The sequence below is a fragment of the Rousettus aegyptiacus genome, unplaced genomic scaffold (genome assembly GCF_014176215.1).
Source record: "Rousettus aegyptiacus isolate mRouAeg1 unplaced genomic scaffold, mRouAeg1.p scaffold_m13_p_16, whole genome shotgun sequence".
Taxonomy (NCBI): Eukaryota; Metazoa; Chordata; class Mammalia; order Chiroptera; family Pteropodidae; genus Rousettus; species Rousettus aegyptiacus.
The window spans coordinates 10,572,191-10,591,082 of NW_023416291.1; the positions used below are offsets into that span (position 1 = coordinate 10,572,191).

General features: G+C 47.2%; 1 long non-coding RNA gene across 1 annotated transcript in view; it reads right to left on the reverse strand.

Moving 5' to 3' along the window:
- LOC107514617 overlaps nt 1-18,892 on the reverse strand; it is a 235,651-nt gene that overhangs the window by 15,674 nt on the left and 201,085 nt on the right. Inside the window, exon 8 of the long non-coding RNA XR_004955015.1 lies at nt 568-686. This is a non-coding gene — a long non-coding RNA (uncharacterized LOC107514617). The remainder of the gene's footprint in view (nt 1-567; nt 687-18,892) is intronic.

Here is an 18,892-nt window from a genome sequence, read left to right on the forward strand (position 1 = left end):
ATAATACCGAAGTTATCTTAATTAAACTTTTTGATATCTTTCCATCACCCCAATTCACACCCACAAGAAAGGCAGAGCAGAGCTAATCACAGCACCTGCAGGACTGAATAAAGCATCCACCTGGGAACCTTTTTGTGGTCTATCCCCATTCCATCCCAAAGGACTTCTCTTCCCTTATCCAGTCGGCCAAATCCCACAGGCGACATGCTTTGCTTTGCAGAGCTCATGTGGAGCCTAAGGCAAACGATTCACAGGGAAAGCGTGCATTTAAAATGAACTGTCTGTGTGGCCGAGGCAGAAGAGAGAGAAGAGGAATCCGGGTTCGCCTCCAGAGACAGCACTGGAACCATGTCCCAAGTCAGGACTTGGTATCCAGTCTACCATGCCACACCTCGAAGAAAACAGGTAGGCTGGTATAGGGAATCTAAAAAGTAATGTATTAAAACATTTTTCTTATTTTTTTTAAATTCCCACGTTTCCGTGGTAACAGAGCTATCAACCAACGAATATGTCCCCTTCTCTGCAAATAAATATTTTCCTCAAGGAAGAAAATGATAACACACTTACCCGCTTTGATAATAATATATCTTGGGAGGTTCTGATAAAATTCATACTTTTTTCTCCCATTGCTCTCCTCTTCAAAGACTCATCCAAGAATTAAAGCTTTGGACCAAGGAAAAATACATCTAAAAAAAATTTCAGAGTAATGAAAACATGGGTTACAAACCTAGGAAAGGGATTTCAGTTGGCCTTTTCCCTGAATCAAAGAAAATCCTAAGATTATTTTTTTCCTCATCCTAAATTTCCCAGGGCCTTGTTCCTTAAATATATCTACCATTCGGGTCAACTTCGGAAATATAACAAGCCCTGTTGGCCGCTGGCCAGACACTTATAAATAATCCCACGACCCTTACGCATCCTGGAATTATTCTAATTAAACTTTTGAATATCTCATCACCGCCTGTTTCTACCACATCACGCCCACAAGAACGGCAGAGCAGAGCCGAACGCAACATGGAAAAGACTGCAGAAAGCGTCCGCTTGGAAACCCCGCTCCCTCTTTGTACCTAGCTGGTGCCCAGTGCCACCTCCACGCCCCTCTCCTGGGCTCCCGCCTTTCTCCAGTGCTCCCGGAAGTCACGGAGTCACGGCACGATGGCCCTGCGCTACCCCAGGCCTGGGCGTCCATAGGGGGAGGTGGGGGGAGCTTCCTCTTTCAGATCTGACCTCAGCATTTTTGAAGTATGGGGGGAAGGGGAGGTCAATTTATTTAGTATCTAATTTCACGTTTGGTCCAACTCTCTATTTTTCCTCCCTATAATTAGTTTCTTAGCACAGTGGAGCTAAGCACACGGCAGCATGGAGCCCCCATTCTTGACCTTCCCTCCCGTGTGCTCTGTCCTGAACGGGCTGAGCAGCGACAAACTCCACTCCCGTCAGAGTAACGGTATCGTCCGGTTTCCCCTACAAAGTGCACGACCCCATACCGGCGAATCCCAGAGGGATTGCCGGTGTGGTTCCAGACCGCCGTGATCAAGCCATCTTTCTGCTGGTGGAGGGTCTTGCCTTCAACTTGTAAAAAAACGCATTTGTGAAGTGCAGTCGAGCGAAACAAAATAAAACAGGGCACGTCTGTGATCCAGAAGGTCCGAAGTCCGAAATGGGGCTTAAGGGAAGAAAGCCAGCGTGTTGACAGAGCCGTGTTCCTTCTGGAACTCAAGGGAAGGCTGTTTCCTTGCCTTTTCCAGCTGCCAGAGGCCTCGGCCCGTGGCCGCTGGCCAGGGGCTGCCGCACTGCCATCTCTGCCTCTGCCTCGCCTGCCTCCCTCCGTCACTGGCGATTACGTGGGGTCCGTCCAGGTTGTCCGGGGCGATGTTCCCCATGTGAAGATCCTTAATATAATCACACCCACAATGTCCCCTTTGCCATGTAAAACAACATAGTCGCCAGTTCTGGGGATTAGACACGGACATGGGGGCCGGGGGAGTAGTCCATGTACCCCACTCTTCTGGGAATACGGGGGCGGGGAGGGCCCAACTGGAGCGAAGAGCAGGTGCCTGTCAGAGGATCTTCGCACGATCAGAGTCTCAAAGACATCTTTGGTCTTCGCCGTCTATGCTCATTCTGCTCGCTACTCGCCTCCACGCCCACGTTTGCTGGCTAATGCTGCTGTTCCAGTCCCCTTGTCCCTAGAGATACACAGCTCTGAATGGGACAGAAAGCCCGTTCCAAGATGAGACGAGGGCACTGCACCTGGCATGCAAAAATAAGAACGATTTCAGAGCGCGGCTTACAAACTTGGTGCAAAATAAGCTCAGGACGCTCCACACAGCCAGATGTTGTCAGTCGGTGTTCCTGGCCCATTTGGTCATTAAATGCTGTGCGGGGCAAGCAGGCGTTCATCATTGTTGAAACAGCAAATTTGTACATTCTGGGTGATTCAAAATATCGGTAATAGAACTGCTACTAAGTATATAGGCCTGGCGCTGGTCCTCACGTTCCAATCCTTTCTCGTTGGTGAAGGAGAAAAGCATCCCACCCAGCAATATAGCTCTGGGGATTTTTTTCGCCCATGATAATAGAGTATTTTGTAGGGTCAGGAAGGAGGAGGGGGAAGCAATTGTAAAACTGATAGAGACAGGGGAGGGCGCTCTAGTTGCTAAGGGAAGAGCAGCCAGAAGTAGTACATCGCGGTTGTTAGAGAAAATAAGAATCTTGGAAATTAAATTTGGGGAAGATGAAATCGAAAGCAAAGAGAAATAAAATTCCCTCTGACTTAAAGAAGGCACATTTAAGAAAAGTAAAGTAATGGCAAGCATTTGTCAGATACCTCTATGTAGTTCTTGTTCTGTAAACAGCCAGTTCTTCTTTATTCATTTGTCTATTACCGTGTTCATCTTTTTTTATTGATTTGTAAGCACTCTTTGTGTATTAGGGCTATTAACCTTGTTTCTCTGCAGTAGGTATTGAAAGTAGATTTCCTATTTGTCAGTCTCGTTTGGGGTAGAGATTTTTCTTCTATGCAGGAGTTTTTAATCTGTAATCAGTCAAATCTATCAATTTTTTCCTTCATGCTTTGTGAATGTATTATTAAGCTCAAGAAGGCCTTCTGTGCACCAAGCTTATTAAAATTCCACCCACTAGTCAGCTCCCCCCCAAAAAAATGCAAATAAAAATGAGATTTAATCTTTTACCTATCAGAGTCATTTATTCATTTTCTGAACAAACATTTGTCAAGTGTCCATTATGTGACAAGCATTATACTAAAGAGGCAGGAATCCAAAAATAAAGAAGACAGAAAAAAAGTTCTACCCTGCCACACTTACATTCTGTTGGGTCCAGATAAGTGATAAACAAGATGAATAAGTAAACTGTAATAATGTACTAGAGAATAAGTGCTGGGAAATAAAGCTGGAATGAGGGTAAGAGGTGCCAGAGGGTGGGGCAGGTGGCATCAGGGAAGGTCCCCCGGGGAGCCATGCCTGTGGCCAGGGCAGAGCTCTGAGCCGCAGGAAGCCCTAAGGCAGAGCTGCCGGACGTGCTCCGGGAACAGCAAGATGCCACTGTCACACAGGAGGGGAAGAGAAGAAACACGTCACGGGAGGGGGCAATGTCGCATAGGCCTTGTGGGCTGCTGCAAGGATCCAGGCCTTCGCTATGAATGAGATGGGATGGCATTGCAGGGTGCTGACTAGGGGGTGACAGTGTCTTACAACTGGTCAGAATCACACTGGGTCGAGATGAGACTGCCCTAGAAAACAGACAACTTGTCAGGGGACTAGTCTATTAATCCAGGTGCGAGATGGCAGTGGCGTGTTGAGCAGAGCGTCGGATATGACGTCTGCAAGATGAGCCACAGGTGGCACCAAGGCTTTTGGCTTGAGCAGCTGGAGAGGGGAGGGGGCTGGCCACTAACTGAAGGGGAAGCTGCACGTGCAGCAGATGGGGTGGAGGGGGGGCGGGTGAGGACTGAGGGCTTCGGTTTCGGACACGCCGGTTTTAAGATACCTACTGGGAATCTAAGCAGAGGTGTCACCAGTCAGCCGAATCCACAAGCTAAGTTCCCAAGCTGTCTTGTGAACTGGGGATGTCCATTTGGGAAGCATCGGGACATCGGTGGGATGTACCCGACACTGAGACTCCCCGCGAGAGACTGGCAAGGACTAAGACGACTGACAACAGCAGGTATTGGCAGGTGTACGAGAAAACGCCCGTTCTCGTACATGCCCTCCACCTAATTCTGCAAAACAATTAGCAACATGTATTGACATTTAGACGTGCGAAGCTTTGACTGAGAAATTCCACTGCTAGGAAATCATTTCAAGGAAGGAATCAAACAAGTGAGTAAAAATAAAGACGCTTGTGTCATTAATTACTAGAGCAAAAAAGCTAGAAGCAACCTAAATGCCCCACAAAAGGGAGCTGGTTTTCATGGCGTACATGGTATTACCAGGCCCTTTAAACTCATGGTATAATGATTTGTATTTGTATGTGCCATGATATCCATAATTTACAAAACAGTTTAACAAATATCGTATAATCTAGGTGTGCATGGGATGTTTTTGTCTTTAGAGTTTAGGCTACACCCTAGAAAGAGACAATTTTCCTAATCAGGAGCCCACACCCTGGGGTGGTCAGCTAGCATTTTATTGGAAAGGCCACACTCCAGAGGCAATTACTAAAAAGCCTTCTGTAATCCACATCTCTAATCAACAAGGAACATTTTGCTAATTAGCATACTGAATTTCAGAAATGGGTTCTCATAGGGGAAATTAATGGGTTGTAAATGAGCATAATGGATATTAGAAATGGGCAATCATTTGGTAAAATTTGCAGAATTCAAGAGACATGAATTCAGTAAAACAATTTTAGAGACACCTCCTCCCCTCGCATGACATAGTAAAAAGTCACCCAGAAAAGCCAAGGCTGGTCTTTTCAGGGGTGTTCTCTGAGTTTTGACCCCGAAAGAGTTGAGTCTCCAGCCGCTGGTTTAAAGGCTTTTGGGTACAACACCCAGGGTACGAGAATGCTCCCGTGAGAGTTCGGTAGGGTTTGCCTCACGCGAACCTTTCGTTGAAGCTCTGGCCAGAGCCCCTGAGAGGAAAAATGGCAGGACTTCCATGAATTTCTAGCACAGGTTAGACGTGTGTTGTTCGCCTACTTGCTGATCCCCGTGTACTAAACGTCTGCACACGTGGGGGAATCGGATCGGGGACTCGCGGTCACAGATGGCCTGAGCGCGAGGCCCCGAGGAGGAGCTAACGCGCCCCTCTCGCTCCCCACGACGCGGCTGCTCCCGTTCACCCTGGAGGAGCCAGGGTCGTGCACAACACAGGCAAACGGCAGCAGGGGACAACTCGGAAAGGGGGCGGGACAAACGCCCCCTTCCCCGAGGACTGCGGGGATCCTCGAGGCAGCAAAGCAAAGGGCTGATACTTGGGTTGCGTTTTTGGAATCGGGAGAAAAGATAAAGCTCAAAATTGTCTTTCAGAAAGCGAAGTCAAAAACAGAAGGTGCCAAGAACAAGAGACAGAAAATATCCAAGGAATTCCTTCAACGGAGACCGCCGTCTGGGGATGGACGCTTCATCCTGTCCCTGCCTCTACTGCATGTCCCACTAGCAGAGCGCTGGGCCCACGCTACCTAGAAAATTTCTTCTATTTTTTTTTTTTTTCACTCTCCCAGGATCCATCCTCAAGTCCTAAGGGACCAGACACATTTGGATATGCATGACTCTTGAGATATGCACCCTGCCCGGCTCTCATCTCCTCCCTCCAACGGCAGTCGGCAATATTCATTATTTCCTCCCACTTGTCTTAGGCAGCAAGATATTGCCCGCGGTTGTTCAAATTATGGACATTTTCCATTGATCACTGCCTCTCCTTTCCGCGTTCCCTTCTCCCCCTTTCGCTTCATAAAGTCATCCCTGATGTGCGTTGCCAGGCTCCCTCTCATCCTTCCCTCTCCCTTACTTTCTCCCCGCATCCTCCATCTCTCCCTCCTTCTTCCTCGTCTCCATCAATCCCAGGCACCCAGAGGAAATCATAGTAAGTTAAGAAGGAGACGCCGGGAGATTTTCACGGAGTGATGAGCACACCCCAACATTTCAGAAAGGGCGGGCGGTGTTTTATAAGCCCACACTCAAACGCTTGCCCTCAATGAAGACTAGAAAAAAGGGGGGAAAAAAAAACAGTAATCGAATGATAAAAGTTTTCCGAAGCTCTTTTCTTCTGGCTTTCAACAGGCAGAATAGAAATAGACACAGAAAGGAAGCGTAAATCAGAAAACCTGAGAATGCAGGCCTTACAGAACTCTTATCAGAGTGTCAAGAAACACCATTTCCTCTTCAAACGGCTTTTTTTTTTTTTTTAAACACTATTTGATTTTAAGCTCACCAATCCCTGTCTGGATGAACATATGTTACCACGTAATTATTCTCCTTTGAAAATATCCACTGCCCTGCAAACCAGGAAAGGGGAATTTTCTGGCGGGGGTGGGCGGCGAGGCGTGAGCTGCCTGACCCTTTTAGCTGCTTTCGGTGGCTGGCTCTTTCCTTTCTGTGGATCTTTCCTTCCTCCCTCCTGCTGCTCTGACTGCTGTTTCTGCTTTACAAGGACATGTCATTTTACTTACCACTCTCTCTCCTCCTTCTTAATTGACCCGCAGTAAAAATACAAATTGCACCACTGTATTTTATTATTAGCCATTTGATGTGCCAAAAATGGCTCCTAAGTGCTGCCCGGAGGATACTAATCAGACCTGCTGACTCTTCTAAGCACCCACTTTTATATCTCGACCCCCTAGGCGAGGCCGGTGGGTGGTAATCATGCCCCTTCCCGTGGGAGCATTTGGCTAGTCACAGGCCCCTTCATTAGCAGAGGCGCAGCCAAAAGGTGTGGCCTCTGTCCCTCTGGCCAGTGGGGAGCCCTAACAGGAAATGAGGGGGTGGCGAATGAAGAAAGGGGAACAGATCGGGGTGCGGATCTTCCTGGCCGCTTCTCTGTGAGGCTTCCTGAAGATGACCGATACCTTAGCTGAAGGTCATTACTCTCTTGGGAAGTCACGCTCTGCAGAACTCTTCTCCTGGGCTTGATAACTGGTACTGTTCGGAGACCCCCTCCTTCCTCTCACACCCTTCTAGCCCCAGCTCAACTGGTGATAACAGCTCAAGGGTTGCAACCCCAGTTTCCTGAACTACCCCTTCCATGAACTCACCCCTTTGTAAATAAAACACCTTAGATCCTCCCTGAATTAGCCTAATCTTGGTGTTTCGTTTGTTTGCTGTTAGGATGATACACACACACACACACACACACACACACACACACACACACACGTATATACATATATATATAAGTATAGCTGGGTTTGGGGTGCTGGGGCAAGGGGAATGTTCTAAAACAAGCTTGTTCATGTAAATGAATCTCTAGTCAGTAAAATGAGGGCTAAAGTTGTATTTTGTTTGTTTAAGGCTGAAGGTCACTCTCTGACCTATGCATGGACCTTCATCGTCCTCCAGTTTCTGAGAGTCAGTGGTCCTTGAGCTACACCAATCCAAGCCTGGATCAGATTTTACTAGAATCAAAAACACATCGAAAGTCAAACACGACTTCAGGGATAATTTATCCAAATCATAGGATTTCCCCAAAAACACATGCCCTGAAGACATGATGTGTATTGTTTGCCCCACTTATCTTGAATTATCAATTTTAAATAGCCCTCGAGGGGCAAATAGCTATTCACCACTGGTGAGAAGCTTCTGTTACAGTGTGAGCACCCCACAGTGGGCAGCGTCACTGGACCTCTGTGAATTCTCAAGAGAAAATGGCCAGACCGAGCAAGGGACAGGTGGATACAGCCGTCCTGGGGATGCATTCTAACTCCAACAGCAGTGGCCTCCAAGGGAGTGACGCCGCCTGGCTCGGCATGTCTTTTTATACTGTATTATGTTACAGGGCACTTTTTTTCCCCCTTGACCTGATTTTATAATCACTTTGCTTAGCAAGCACCATATTTGGATATCTGGAGGTTTCTATTGCACAGTAGCTCCTGAAAACAGAGATATTCTTCTTATTCGGATATGGCAAATGTCTAATTCTCACGTCTAAATAGTCCGGTTAATTGTCTCACTTAATATCCTATGGCAGCAAATTTTACAGCCTAATTCAGTGTTATACTAGGAAAAAAAAAAAATGGACCTCTAAGCTAAACTGTGGGCAGGCGGCGGATACGTGTTAGAGTTTACCTTTCCCAAAAATAAATGTTATCTCGGTTAACAGTCTCTGAAGAAAAAGCAAGCACATCTCACTCTTCATGAAGCCAATTCGACATGTATGTCTCATCGAGTAAAAGCTGGCTCTGTGAAGCGTACACAGAGAATCTTGTATCTCTATATAAATCATGTCTCTTCGGTGTGACAAGTCGTGTCCAGGCAAAGCTTATTATAAATTCGGTTTGAAATCTCAAGAATGAATAGGAAAAAAAATAACAACAGCTTTATGGAGCCATAGTCAGGAAATGACTTGAACTCATCCCAATTTTAAAGTTCCATTCTATACAGCAAGCGACTAAAAACCCCATTTTCTGGGGGAACTGCCCTTACCGGAAGGTGTGGCAAAGTCATCTGCTGCTTCATAGCAATGGCTTTCAGCCTTGTTTTTCTGCTCCAGCTATAAAATTGCACTAATCACAGAAACAGACTGTTTGGCCAGGAAGCAGTGTACGCCAGATACAAGTGAATTGAAGCCCACACGTATCGAAGGTGCAAGCTTCGTTTGCAATTTATGTGCAAGCGGTTTTGTATTTATTGATCTGGACTGAGTGCAGGTCCTATAGGGGAAATATGACAGATTTCATCTGTCTGACAGCCAAGTCTAATTGTATTTTCAGTCTGAAATGACCAAAGACAAAAGTGCACATGTCGAGGGTCTTCGCTCGAGAACCATAAGGGGTACGAGATGCCTGGCTGTGGTCACCGTGAGCATTCACTTTCACAACGAGACGCAGACTGCATCCTGAACAGCTAACGCCTGAGAGGTGAGAGTTTAATTCCATCTGAATTAACAGACCATCTGATTCTGCCTGAATGTGGGTGGGCCATTTTAAAGAGTGCCTTTTATAGACACGACTGAGGGGAGCTGAAAAGATGTGCTGTGTATTACTGATTCATCTGGACCATGAAACTTCCGAGCCTAAAGTCAAATACTTCCCACAATGGTTGTCACTAAAATTATAACCAATGCTTCTGGGAAGTCTTGGCATCTTAAAAAAAAAAAAAAAAAAAAAAAAAAATCTTCTATAATCTTCTGATTGGGAAGACAAACTGTGCCTGTGAGAATAAGTGATCTATAATTTCCTTGGCTGTATCTCTCTCTGTCTCTGTCTCTCTCACACAAATCATCATCATCATCATCATCATCATCATCATCGTCACAGAAGCCACTGTATAACTGAAAAGACAGTCAACAATGAAACATATCTCGAAAAAAAATATTACCTGATACCCAGTGATTCAGAGGGTGGGATCGAATGAAGTGTCGTTCAGGATTCTGAGTTCCGACTGGCCCGTCCTTAACAAGCAATATTTGACCCTGTCGGTCCCCCTGCTTCTTGGTTTCGGTGGCGCCACACAGGGCAAACTCTCTCCCTCTCTGTTTGGTTTTCTTTGCCTTGGGGAGCGACTCTCTTTCTCCTAACTATGCACGTGGTGCCGTTTAATTATGGGCAAACGCCTCAACTTTTCCGATTCTGTATTTATCATCTTTGAAAATGGTTCTAACACTATGTCATAATAGAGGGACGAAAATGGAGCGTTGTTATAAGAATTAAAGTAGTTAACATATATTTTAAAAATAAAATGTACTCTAATGCCTGGTTGAGACAGGTGTCCAGTGAACGCTGCTGTACCTTCCCTCTTCCCTGATATCTTTAGATTATCTCAAAAAAAATATTTTCTGTTCATTGCTTCGGCTCCCATTTCAATCTTGATCTTTTAGAGCCTCGTCTCCTACTTCAACTCCTTATCTATTATTCATTCTATTAACCTATTATCTTCCCATCTGTTACCATCCCATGTTTCCCCAAGTCCCAGGGCTTGACTCTTCCACAGTGCTCCAAGTTCGACATCAATGAGACCGGGCTCACTGTTAATTCCACCCACTCTGCCGTCCTGCAGCCTGCTGTCCACGCCAGCTCCCCTTTCCACCTTCCTCTCGTGTCGGACTGGACCATGATCCTCTTACTCTTTCGGTCTCAGAACCCTCAGGTCGTCATTGCGGGAGCTGCTTCTTTGTCCCTCCAACCGGTCGGTCACCAGATCCGGCCATGTCTTGCCACCTTTCGGATTCGTCTCTTCTCCTCAGTTCCCAGTGAGACCTAGCCCTTATCCACTTGTCAGGATTGCCACACTCACCCCAGCCGTCCTATTGCCTGTAGTTGGCCCCGAGGGCACTCCAAGTGGGAGCACCTTTGACCTACAGGACTGGGCCGTGCCTACTATAACAGTTTCCCATTCCGTAGAACAATGATCACAAACTTAGTAGCTTAGAACAACAGAAATGTATCATCCTATAGTTCTGGAGGCCAGAAGTTTAAAACGGGCCCCGTGGAGCTAAGATCAAGGTGTCAGCAGGGCTGCCTTTCCCCGAGGAGCGTAGAGGGTGGTCCACTTCCTGGCCCTTTCCCGCTGCTGGGAGCCACGTGCCTCCCTTGGTTTGTGGCTTCCTTCCTCCATCTTCCTCTCCACCCCCCACCTCCTCTCCTTCTGTCTGACACCCCTGCCTCCCTCTCTCACGTATAAGGACTCTGGTGATTACATCGGCCCCACCTATGTAATAATCCAAAATAATCTCCCCACCTCAAGATCCTCTACCTTACTAACTTCTGCAAGGTTCCCTTGCCACGCAAAGTAATATAGTCACAAATCCTGGAGATTAGGACAGGGATGTTTCCTGGGGGCCACTAGTCTACTTACTACACCTATTTTGCCAGTCTTATTTCATACAATTATCCCCCACTTTTCTATGGGTTCAAACCCCACTGATGTTCTTATAATTTCTCAAATGACCCACCATTATTACCTCTGCCACGTGACCTTTGCACATACAGGTCCCTCTGCCCTCAAAGCATCACATACGTTTCTTTCTTAGCACACACAGGCTTCAGTTACACACGTATTTCTGTGATTACTTCGTTAACGTTCATCTCCCCAACTAAACGATAAACTCCATGAGGCCAGAGACCATGTCTTGTTTTGCTTAATGCTCTCATAGGGCCTAGAACAGAGAGCATGCAAAAAGCATTTGATGACTATTTGCCAAATGACTAAGTCAGGCCAGCAGGAGACGACCCTCCGCCATCATGGATATCTGCAGAAACTAACATCCCCTACTTCATCCCACATACACCTGGGTCAAAAAAAATAATAATAATAAGTAATAATTACTAGAACCTACAATGAGCTCAAATCTGCCTCATCTCATCTAATCCCCATAACAAATTTCCAAGGTGGCTATAATCATAATCCTCATTTTATAGATTAAGAACTGAGGACGAGAGAGGTTAAAGATCTTGCCCAAGATGACACGGCTGGTGGGTCATTGAGTGGCAGAGACGCTGCTGGACCCCATCTGCGCCGTAAAACGATAGTGCTTGGGGGTTAGTGCCTCTGCTCCCCACCCTCTCCTCTGCAACCAAGGTAAAGAAGAGGCAGAAGATCCATCAGGTCATTCGGTCCATCCACCATCAGGCAACTCTCTTAACTGGGAAGGTTAAGTCCCCCTTCTAGACCAGAGTGATGTAAAAACAGAATCCGACAGAAGTAACAGACACCAGAGAGCTTGCGGGGGCCTCGAGAAGTCTCCGGAAACTTGGCTGAACTCAGCATGGGAGGCGGAAGGAAGCAAGCTGCTCTGAGGCAACTACGTGCCGCCGATGCCGACCAACTGGACCGAGGGACTCCGATCAGCCAGGACTTCGGCAAGGATGACCCAGCTTCTTCGAGATGCTTCTTTTGAGAAGGCAGGAGGGGTAGAGGAACCCCAGGAGTACTTCGGACTGTGGTGGGAGGAATCCAGAATACCTTCAGAATGCCTTCCGGTCTTTTCCTTTAAGACTAAACCCCTGAGGGAGGACATTCGGGGGGATTTTTAGAACGATAACACCGGCCTTTCTTCCCCAGACAAACCCACCGAGCACCCAGGAGAGAAGAATGTGAGGGAATGAATACTACGCAACCCACAATGGGCCCAGGGAACCTTCGGAAATAGAGTGTGGTCTCCTTAACCGCCCTCTCGTGAGACCTACCAAGTGGGTACCTATGTTTAACCTGGAATTAGCCTTCGGAGAAGTTCGGGAGTCCTGCCTAATATGTTATTTTATTACTTTGATCTCAGCCTCCAGAGGTATATCCTTCAAGCTATAGAACGGACATAAACACTTGCGATTCATCTAGATTAGGTAGCAAATACAAAATCCTAAAAGAGATCAAACTGAGTTTAAAATGTGAAGGATGGGTGTAAAATTAGAGATGGAAGGCGATAACTTTCTAGACTGGGAGAATTTGGGGACACACGATTAAGAGAAGGTGCTGACGAAGGTGGCCTGGAAGCGTCTTGAATGCCAGCTCAGGAATTTAAACACCTTCCTGTAGTCTGAATATAGTTAGCTACCGTGAATTTTTGAGAAGGAAGTAGCTTGAAAGTTTTTCTCTCATCATAAAGGAAAATTCTACCTCTAGCAAAGAAGCAGCAATAACAAATTTGTAAAATGTATTTACACGCCACGGAAGGAACCAATTGTTTCTTTGTTGTCCGCACACATCAATATCATTAATTAGCATTATTATATAAAACGGCTTGTAATTTACATTTAAGCTTATTGCGTTTTTACCCAGCAGCCAAAGCTCGTCACTTGAGACGCTCGTGGAGGAGTCAAGCGTGACTTCGACAATTTGAAATTAAAGCATGAAAACTCAAGGATAATTCAAGAATGTATTAGCTTTTCTTTCCAGAGGTATCGGCTGGTTTTAACCATAACGTATCAATTTTCGAAGAAATGAAGGGTACCCAGGACACTCGCTTGTGTCTGGGATTACTGTCAACTCAATTGAAACAAATTCTAAGTTCTGTCTCTAATGCTTCTTTTCGCAGGCTTAAAAGATGCATTTTGGAGGTTTGTGCTGTTGAACATCCAATTTATGCGGTCGCGAGGAGCTCCTAAGACGTTTATCTTCCATCCATTTGAACAATCAAGACTGAATTCCAATGAAACTCTTCTTCTGTCAGGATTATACTATTCTGCACTGTCTGAAGACGAGGTGAAAATGGGCCCAACGTACAGCTGGCTTTATTAAATGGGGTTGTAAACAAACCAAAGGCCTACAAGTCAGGCTTTGGGGGCAAAACCATAACAAAATCTGGGACCCGAAACCAGTCTGCCTAAGCAGGAGTATCTCTGACAGGTTCAAAACATCAGCGAGAACAAGTTAGCATGGCCTGTCCTCAAACAGATTCACCAGTCTAAGCCATACACGTGAAGGACTTGGGCATTGTGTGAATTTAGAATTAATTTGCTTTATTCTTTCCTGCTGCTGCAGTACAACCAACTGCCTGTTTTATTTTTTTTAGTTTCTAAGAGCAGTTAGGTTGGTGGTGGTTGTCGCCATGAACACCCAAAGAATGATTCATTCTCGCTCAAGTGAAACCCATGGGAAACGTTGCCAATCACTTGGCTTATTTCTTATCTTCAGTCCTCAGCAGACAACAGATTCGTCTGCATTTTAACAAAGAGTCATACATTTTTCAGTTAGTGTACAAATAACGCTACGTGATTCCACTTGGTCTCAGTCCTCAGAGCTTTGGGAGAAGGAGGAAAACCCCAGCATCTTGACCGACAGGGTGGTCCGTGCGCCCCGCAGCCTGCCGAGAAGCCCCGGAAGAGGGTGGGGGGGGGGGGGTAGGGTGCCGCGCACAGCTGTGAGTCCTCAGACGCATCACCAGAGCCGCAGGTGATACTTGGCCCAACGACTCCCCAGATGGTTCCCCGAGTCGAGGCTACTGCAGGCACACGTGAGGCTTCGCGATATTCGCCCACGGGGCTCTGAGAGGCCAGCAGTGTAGGGCTCAACACCGTGTGTGTGTGTGTGTGTGTGTGTGTGTGTGTGTATGAGAGAGAGAGAGAGAGTGTGTGTGTGTGTGTGTGTGTGTGTGAATATCTCTCAACCTTGAGCATATTGCTTCACTTGTATAGGAAAATGAAGAAATACCTTTCAAGGGTTATTTTGAGGTTGAATCAAAATACTGCATGAAAAGTGCCTAGCATAGCACTGCCTATGGTATAGCAAAACCCTCCACAAATGTCATCTCTCAACCTCCTTTCCCATGAAAAAGACCTCATGGAAAGGGGACCCTCTACACTCCCCTTGCTACGAGTACAGAAATTACAATCGCGCTTGTTAGGCACAGGTCTCAACCCTGATTTTGACATAAATTCAATCCTGGTTAAATCTAACCTAGCATTCCACAAAAAAGGAGATGTATCTGAACTAAAAAAGATACTTTATTGAGATACAGTGTAAATCTACCTAAGTGGCCAGAAAATATTCTCTATTACAGGGTCTCCCAAAGAATAAACACTGGGCCCTATTAGTTTGTGGTCATGCAAGAGGGCGAGCCATGAATTAACAAGATTCCATCAAGAGCTTTGCAAAGCTCTCCTTTGCTATCTGAAGTGCTCACAGAGGCAAGGGTCCATTACAGAAAGCCATCTCCCCTACGAAGGCCCCTTCTCTGTCCCCTTGCCTTACTGTGGCCTTTTATCTGACCCACTAAGAGACCAACACTTGCTAATGCCACACGAGGACAATGTCGCGTGCTTTGTCCTCAATTCCAAAGCTTGGGCAAAGCGTACTTCCTGTAGTCACCCTAAATCCCTACCCCGACGCCTCTCTGCTCTCCCAGCATTACATGTTTCTCAGGATTTTTCTCCCTTCTCAGATGAGAAAAGCATTCACTCTGAGGCACATTTCTGAAGCAATAAACAACTCTCTTCTTTGTGGAAAAATAGGCAATTTTCGAGCAACCTTTGGAAGCCTCTAAATAACCCACACATATTTATGGTTGAGTGACTCTTTGGATTGAAGAAACTTTAAGCTTTTGTTTGCAAAGATTGCCATTAACATCTCTGAGCGATCTCCCTGCTCATCTCGGTTTTATCTAACCTCTCATCTCATCTCTAAAAACAAGCCCATTTTCTTCTTCCTCTCTCCTCCCCCAACTTGGCTTCCTGAGCGGAGATTTGATGTGTGCATGAAACGCTGGGATAAGCTCAAACGGCCCATCTTCACCCAGAGGTCTCAGGGTCCTGGGAGTGACGGCGAGAGCTCCCCTGATGTCCAGGGTCAGCCTTTTCGTCTCATTTTAAATGACCCCCCATTTCACCTCACCCCCACCTCTTCCTTCTTGCAAGAATAATTCCCCCGAGGAAAGGAGAAAGCATTCTCATCCTCCGACCCCACCCCCACACCGCAGCGGAAATGCGCTGTTTTTAAAGCAGTTGTTCTCCAGAGAAAATGCTATAAGCTATATTTATCTCTAACTAATCTATGCCTCTCTACTCCAAGATCAAGGAATTAATGACTGCTACAGCTGCTGTCCTTAGCACATTAATTACTGGGAATTGGCTGCAGCCTCAAAAAAAAATCCACTCGATGACAACGGTAAGAGGGCAAGGTTCTCCGCAAAGCGTTAGGTACCGAACCTAAATAATGAATCACCATGGCATCGGCTTGGGCGGCAGTTCGCACTCGTAGGCTGAGAGCCCCGGGAGTGGGCAGAGGTGAGTGGGAGGGGAGAAACACCCCCCGTGGGGACACAGCACCTTCCTCGAGATCCGGTCCGCATCAAAGATTAAGGACACCGACTCCTGTATTCCTAAAAGTCTGCATCATTGCGAGAACTCTTAGGTCAGTCTTCAGCGCACTGGCTGTTCTTAACATGTGCCAAAATCCTTGCCGACAAACGCGGTGAACATAGACGTTCGGAAAGGGCTGTCTGCCCCGGCTCCCTGCCCCGGCTCCCTCGCAATGCCCCCTGGAAGGCCCCTTGCAAGGCCCACACTCTCTCCTCCTCAATCCTTTCATATTCCACGTTCCCTCGTTCCCTCTCGCATACAGCTTCCCCTTTCCTGCCCCTTCCCAATCCAACAAAGTTTCCTCCAGAAAACCCTCTGAGTTCCCTTAGGACTTATGTCTCTGTTCCCAGTTTCACAGACCCAAGGCTATGAGCCCCCGGAGGGCTGGCCTTGCGTAATTCATACTAAGGCATTGCTGTTCCTCTCTGCAGATCTTGCCATCCCCTGGTCGCACCCTGCCCCCTCCTCCTTCTTCACGGCCACACGTCACCTCCTGGTCGCTTGCTCACCACCCTTCACATTTCATTCTTCTATATTCTGGCTCCTTGAGCCCGTCAATCCAATAAAACGACTCCGTCCAATATCACCTTGCTAAATCCCCAGGCGTACGACAGACCTGTCAGTGAAGAGACCCAAGTTGGAAACCTAGGGCTCATTTTAATTCCATTGCCACCCTCGTCCCTGACTCTCAGTAACGACCAGTCTCTGGCAGCTCTACCTGCCTGTAGCCTTGAACCTGTCCTGCTTCTCCCGGCCCCTTCCGCTACTGCCCTAATTCAGACCTCCTCCCCTCTCACCTGGATAGCTACAACGCCCTTCCAACCTGTCCTCCAGCTTCCAACCTAGTGGGCCCCACTGCAGCCACAGGGACCCTCCCAAAAGCAAGTCACAGTACTGAAGTCCTCTACTTAAGTCCTTATACATTTCCCCCTTTGCCTCAAGACAAATCTCTAAATCCTTCGCAGGACTCACTAGGGCTATCGTTGTCTCTCGCCAGTTTCGTCATTTTTAACTGTCAAGGCCCACACTCTCTCGAAATTTCTCGTTTCCTCAGAGTGGCATGCTTCCTCTCGTCACCCCGACATCGCCCATGCTGTCCCCCCACTCTCTCCCAAGCCCCTTCGTCCAGCGAACCCTTTCTTGTCGTTCAGTTCTCATCTTACATATCCCCTCCAGGAGTCCTTCCCTGCCTCTGCCAGTCGTGGGATAGGGGGTCCCCAGGTCCCCCTGCAGCAACAGTGTGCCCCCCTCAGGGCTCTTAACACACTTGGTAACTGCGTTTTCTGTGTTCTGTTCTACTTCCTCTGCAAGGAGCAGAGTCGCCCTCGAGCCAAAACAAGCTGAGTGAGATCGATCCCAGGGAAGCCGGGAGCTTCAGGGCAACCGGGGGAGCCGCCGAAGCCTTTCTTCCACCTCCCAGTAACAGACCCCGAGACCACAACACCATTGCTCCTGTCTGCACAACACTCCTTACTCTCTCTCCTAGGCAGCTCCCCCGACTCCGCCTCGGCCCCCCAGCTCACCGCAGCCTGCCTTGCATCACCTTTCACCTTCGGCCTTTGGTGCTGACAGGGGTCATCTCTCAGCTTCCCAATTTCAACTTCCTGAAGGAAGAATATGACTGGTCCCTCTGGTCTTGTGGTTCTGTGTCTCATGCATCTCGGGCAGACGAGAGCCTCTGATTCCCATCGAATCGTTTTTTACACAAGAAGGGGCGGGGGGGGGGGTCATGGTACAGAACACAGACGTACTCACCTGGGGCACAGCCTTAAATAACAGACACCCCCATCACACTCTATCACCTCGGAAGTAACCAAACTTTCATCGTTATGTACTGTTTGCCCAGAAGAGTCAGGCACAGGGGAGCTTACTGAGTAACAGCCTAATGAATATTTATCAGATCTCCCTGCCCAGAAGACCCATCCCGAGATTCTTTTTCAGAAAACCATGCGGGGTGAGCAGGTCCTTGATTCCCATAATACAGAAGGATAGCTTTTGTTCCTTAAAGGGCATTGCCCGGATGAATGTTTGCTAGCTCTTAAAGTCACTTACAGCCCCATCTACTACTTAGCTGATAACAGCTCCGAGTGGCTTTAATGGAAACGGCGACAATCTTTTGCAACTTCAGCCTGCTTACTTGACCTCTTCTTAAAATCACTGCCAGACTTTGGCTTTAGAAGTCTCGGAAGGAACTCAGATGAAAAGTATAAACAGGCTTAATGCAATATTTTAGCATTAGCATACTAACTCTTGCTTCGAGATCGGCCTAATTTGAAACTCACCTCCGGAATCTCCAGATTGGCAAGCCACCAGGCACGGGTTGTGGCTTCTGACTTAGGGAAGACACTTTTTGCTTTATTTATTTCTTTTCATTATGGCGACATTAGTTAACAAAATCCAGTAAGTTTCAGGTGTGCAATTGAACAGTAAGACAGATAGATAGATAGATAGATAGATAGATAGATAGATAGATAGATAGTGTGTTCACCGCCCATTAGATTTCTGTCACTATCTACTTGACTCTTACCCCTTCTGCCTCCCGACTCCCCATCACTGAAAGGCTCTATCGTAAGTCAGCTCTTTTTTGTAGGGTCCAGGTCTTCCCTCCTCATTACACTTTGAAATCTCTCTCCCCTCCCTCCCCCACCACTCCCCACCCATTCGTCCATGTGCCTTTCAATGTTGGAGACCAGCCATCTGTTTCATTTCCAAAATTTCTTAGAAGCCAGGAATCTCCTGGGAGGGAAGGAAGGGAGGGGGGACTTTCTGGGTGCCAAACACTCAGGAAGCTTTTATGGATGCACCCATTCGTTCGTTTAAAAAAAAAAAATACTACTACTACTTAGAGGTTTGGGGCCTGCAAGGGACCAAAACCAGATATTCAAGGCACTCAGGGCGAGACTCGGCGGTGCTCCAGGGTCCACTCGCTCCCTCCGCCTTGAAGGCGTGGTCACCGTCACCAGACTACGGGACAGCAGGTTGC